The 5,618-nt window shown below is 42.4% G+C and overlaps 1 non-coding gene across 1 annotated transcript; it reads right to left on the reverse strand.

The window, feature by feature from the left end:
• Nucleotides 1-1,280: 1,280 nt before the first annotated feature.
• On the reverse strand, nt 1,281-1,470 carry LOC126420156 (U2 spliceosomal RNA). Its single transcript, XR_007576026.1, has one exon. It is a non-coding gene; the product is annotated as a U2 spliceosomal RNA (small nuclear RNA).
• Nucleotides 1,471-5,618: the final 4,148 nt, after the last annotated feature.

The following is a 5,618-nucleotide window of genomic DNA, read 5'->3' on the forward strand; positions in this document are numbered from 1 at the left end:
GCGAAATACTAACACGAATTCTGTACAGACGAATGGAATAACTGGTAGAAGACGGCCTCTGGGAACATCAGTTTGGACTCCGTAAGAATGTTGGAACACGTGAGGCAATACTGACCCTACGACTTATCTTAGAAGCTAGATTAAGAAAAGGCATACCTACGTGTCTAGTATTTGTAGACTTATAGAAAGCTTTTCCTTTTGACAATGTTGACTGGATTGCTCTCTTCCAAATTCTGAAGGTGGCAGGGGTAAAATACAGGGAGCGAAAGGCTATCTACAATTTGTACAGAAAGCAGATGGCAGTTACAAGTGTCGAGGGGCATGAAATGGAAGCAGTGGCTGGGAAGGGAGTGAGACAGTGTTGTAGCCTCTCCCCGATACTATTGAATCTGTATATTGAGCAAGCAGAAAAGGAACCAAAAGAAAAGTTCGGAGTAGGCATTAAAATCCATGGAGAAGAAATAAAAACTTTGAGGTTCACCGATGACATTGTAATTCTGTCAGAGACAGCAAAGGACTTGGAAGAGCAGTTGAACGGAATGGACAGTGTCTTGAAATTAGGATATAAGATGAACATCAACAAAAGCAAAACGAGAATAATGGAATGTAGTCGAATTAAGTCGGGTGATGCTGAGGGAATTAGATTAGGAAATGAGACACTTAAAGTAGTAAAGGAGTTTTGCTATTTGGGGAGCAAAATAACTGATGATGGACGAAGTAGAGAGGATATAAAATGTAGACTGGCAATGGCAGGGAAAGCGTTTCTGAAGAAGAGAAATTTGTTAACATGGAGTATAGATTTAAGTGTCAGGAAGCCGTTTCTGAAAGAATTTGTATGGAGCGTAGCCATGTATGGAAGTGATACACGGACGATAACTAGTTTGGACAAGATGAGAATATAAGCTTTCGAAATTTGGCGCTACAGAAGAATGCTGAAGATTAGATGGGTAGATCACATAACTGATGAGGAGGTATTGAATAGAATTGGGGAGAAGAAGAGTTTGTGGCACAAGTTGACTAGAAGAAGGGATCGGTTGATAGGACATGTTCTGAGGCATCAAGGGATCACCAATTTAGTACTGGAGGGCAGCGTGAAGGGTAAAAATCGTAGAGGGAGACCAAGAGATGAATACATTAATCAGATTCACAAGGATGTAGGCTGCAGTAGGTACTGGGAGATGAAGAAGCTTGCACAGGATACAGTAGCATGGAGAGCTGCATCAGACCAGTTTCAGGACTGAAGACCACAACGACAACAGCAATAGATTTCCTAGGTAGTGAGGCGTTTGGATACCTCAAGAGAGTTCGCCAGTGAGAAGGCATCCTGTGACAGAGATGGAGCATGCTCATAGCACTCTGTCGTGAGCAAAAAATTAGTGTAATATTCCAGAGCTGTAATACAGAACGTAGCAGATATCAGGCTGATAAGGAGAGTTTCTCCTACCTGATGAGAGAATACATAGATGATGTATAACCTATGCTATGTTTTTGTACAAGATTTTGACAACAACAAACGATAATTAAACGATGTGAAATCGCATCAATGCTCCGTTTTCTTCTGCGACTGGCAGGTACAAAGAGAGGTTCTTAAGTTAATCGGCTCCTGCCCACATCTGTGGGACAAGTCCAGCGGCATCCCTCGAAGCGCTCTCTGAATGTCAAAATTGCAAGCAAGCCGTTATGCTGCTTGAGCATCGACAGGATCAGATATTTATGTTGTGTGAATTCTTTGATTGTTACATGCAAATTTAGGTAGAATCAGTATGATAATTTGTGCAATAAAAATTGCACACAATCAGTTTACAAGCCAAATTTCACTTCTCACAACTACACGCATGCAGAAACTTCTCTAATATGCTACTGGGAAACAAAAGTTGCTTACTTCATTTGGATAATAAGACTTTGACAGTTTCATAGGGCTCCTGCGTGATTTAGATCACTTCTGTTCACTGCAACTGCCTGTTTGATTCTTCTTTCAATCGTTTCGCCAAAATATGAGCATATAAAATGGACCTTCTTCTTTGCTGAAAATCCGAAATCTTTAGAACATAGTGTTGTTTGAGTTGGACAATTATTCCTCCAATGTAATTTGGTTGGTTGAGAGGTGAGCAGTTACACTGATAGTCCCTCAGTCCATTGACTGTTGTGGACGGTTGGCGTGTGGACACCGGGAGATGGGCAGAGAGGCAGCTGCCGGCACGGCCAACACACCTGCAGGTCTCGAGCCTTCCCCCGGCCAGCACAGCCACGGCTCCTGGCGCTCCTGCAGTCGGCGGACGATGCGCGCTCCATGATCGCGAGAGTCTGCCATCAGATGTACTTTTCGCCACATGTGTTTAGTGTAAGGTGGAAGCTTTCTGGTGGAGAAGAGTGTCTGGCAGTCCATGGAGGGTGTTCCTTGTGTTCCCAAACATCAGTGGATATGTTTAGCTCTGTGTTCTATTTTAGGCTTAAATTTAATTACTTGATTTGCATAATGTATATGTGTACCTCAAACATTAAAAATACGTTTTATTACGAAGATGAAACATTGTAATGTGACGATGAGTGTTTTAAGTGATTTGTTTGACTCTTGTAAACTGTGAAAGAATTAATTTGATAGGGTGGTGCAGATGGTGTGGCTATATTACTTACCAAAAATTAAGTCAGCACCTTCCTCTCCATCCTTTTTCCCACCAGTTCCCCAATTTGGGAGGGGAGGGCAGGAACGATGTCCCCCACAAACTGAAGAAGTAAATGGTATACAAACAGAATTGAACAATGTCAGAGTGTGCCAATGAGACTGGTTTGTATTTCATACTGTGAGAGAGTTCCACACCAGCAGCTCAGCACAGATTCAATATTTAGGAGACAATCTCAGCAGTCATCTTAGCTTGTTTTCTGTTTAGTAAAATCAGAATACCAAAACCATTTGCTAAGTCATTTACACAAAAGATCCATACAGTGTGATAAGTGACAAATGGCCCTAAAAAACGAAAAGTGTGAGATCGTCCACATGAATACTAAAGAGAATCTGTTAAGTTTGAGCTACACAATGAATCACACAAATCTAAATTTTGCCAATTTCACAAATTATCTAAGGACAAAAGTTACGAACAACTTAAATTAGAACCATCCAACAGATGACACTGTGGGGAAGGGAAATGGCTCTGAGCACTATGCGACTTAACCTCTGAGGTCATCAGTCGCCTAGAACTTAAAACTAATTAAACCTAACTAACCTAAGGACATCGCACACATCCATTCCCGAGGCAGGATTCGAACCTGCGACCGTAGCGGTCGCTCGGTTCCAGATTGCAGCGACTAGAACCGCACGGCCACTCCGACCGGCTAAAGGGAAATCTAAGATTGCAATTAATTAGCGAAACACTTATAAGATGCAACAAATCTGTTGAAGAGGCACTCTACGGTATGCCTGTCCATCCTCTGCTAGAATCTTGTTGTGCATTGTGGGATACTTACCAGATATGATTAAGAGAGGACATTAACAAAGTTCAAATAGTGGCAGTTGGTTTTGTGTTCGTGAAACAGGGGACAGAGTGTCATTGATATGATACACGTGCAGGGGTGGCAATCATTGAACGAAAGGCAGCCCTCATTGCGGTGAGACCTTTCACAAACTTTCAGTCTCCAACTTTGTCCTCCAGTTATGTAAGCCGTTAGTTGGTGTTAACCGAAATAATGAGAAATGATCATTGTAATAGTATAAGGGAAATCTGAACTGACACAGAAAGTCTTTGGTGTTTTTCTCTCCCCTACACTGTTCGACATCAGAACGACAGAGAAACAGTATGAAAGTGGTTTGATGAACACTCTGCTCGGCACTTAAGTGTGAAGTGCAGTGTAGTCGTATAGATGTAGATGTAGATACTCGTGATAAAAGAAGGAATAGTAAGATAAAATTTTAAAGCAGTAGAGCCAGTGCCATATACGCATGTAAGAGGGAATATTATACAGGGTTAGCTGCACGGAGTGGCCGCTTGGTTGGAGGCCTCATGTCACGGAATGCGCGGCCCCTCCCGCCGGAAGGTCGAATCTTCCCTCGGGCATGGGTGTGTGTTTGTTGTTCTTAGCACAGGTTAAAGTCAGTTTAAGTAGCGTATATGTCTAGGGATCGATGACCTAAGCAGTTTCTTCCCTTATGAATTCACATACATTTATTATGTCAACTAGTGGGGCGCTCTTTTACTTCCCCCGGCGTTGGGATTTTGTTTACGCTGTTGTTCATTTGCATTGAGGCGTCGACGCGTCTCGAACATGGCCACAAAGCACCCCACTGAGGACGAAAGTCGGGGATGGAGTAGCACTCTTGTAGCAGGTAGGCTGTGAAATAGTGAGCAAGTAGTTGAGAGACATATTGGGTACAAATTTCACTGGGTGCATTTTTCAAATGTCTCTGCAGGCAGCTGATGACCTGATCTCTGTCAATAATCCATTTGTTACCAGACGTGAGTCAGTAGTTAAAATGATATGAACTGAGTTTTAATTATTCGGGGTTTCTATCTCTGTTTACAGCCTCTCTTAATGCATACCTGGTTTGAGAATATCCTTGTCGACAAAAGACTGTGTACCTGACATGAAAATTGTACTCTCTCTCTCGCATGCGCGTCGTATCTTTTTCCGAGATTTGAATATTCTTTTGGAGACTAACGGAAACAATCAGAGTTACAAACATTGTTGTTCTCTGTGTATATGTTTGAACGTAATTCAGACACCTTTTTGAACAGGTATTACATCTGCGAGCTTCAACATGAGTACAAACAAGAATGAATTTTGTGGTGAATTCGGTACGGTTTTGAAGCAACCGCGATATTCAGTTGTTGCATATGTATTTGACGAGCTGTTGTTCATTCTGCCACCATTTTGCGCTGCTTTCTCATATTCTACTTGGGAGAATGTGGAGTTTGTATGCTCGTATATTTTCGGAATGAGGAAAGAAGAAAGTAGTGGGGAGTTTTAGTGAACACAGGTGATATAAGTCACTGAGCAACTTTTTGAAACGGACGAGACGAATGGAAGTTTCCAGAATTTGAAACACGAACACCTGATAACATGAGTTTCTTAGAAGTAGATACCTTAGGGGCTGCGAAGCAACTCAAATCGCTTGATACGGGCAAGTCTTCAGGTCCAGATTGTATACCGATTAGGTTTCTTTCAGACTACGCTGATACAACAGCTCCCTACTTAGCAATCATATGCAACCGCTCGCTCACCGATAGATCTGTACCTACAGACTGGAAAATGGCGCAGGTCGCACCAGTGTTTAAGAAGGGTAGTAGGAGTAAACCATCGAACTACAGACCTATATCATTGACGTCGGTTTGCAGTAGGGTTTTCTAGCATATACTGTATTCAAACATTATGAATCACCGCGAAGGGACGATCTATTGATACGTAATCAGCATGGTTTCAGAAAACATCGTTCTTGTGCAACGCAGCTAGCTCTTTATTCGCACGAAGTAATGGCCGCTATCGACAGGGGATATCAAGTTGATTCCGTATTTCTAGAATTACGGAAAGCTTTTGACACCGTTCCACACAAGCGACTTCTAATCAAGCTGCGGGCGTATGGGGTATCGTCTCAGTTGTGCGACTGTATTCGTGATTTCCTGTCAGGA

Source organism: Schistocerca serialis, chromosome 9, assembly GCF_023864345.2.
Source record: "Schistocerca serialis cubense isolate TAMUIC-IGC-003099 chromosome 9, iqSchSeri2.2, whole genome shotgun sequence".
NCBI lineage: Eukaryota > Metazoa > Arthropoda > Insecta > Orthoptera > Acrididae > Schistocerca > Schistocerca serialis.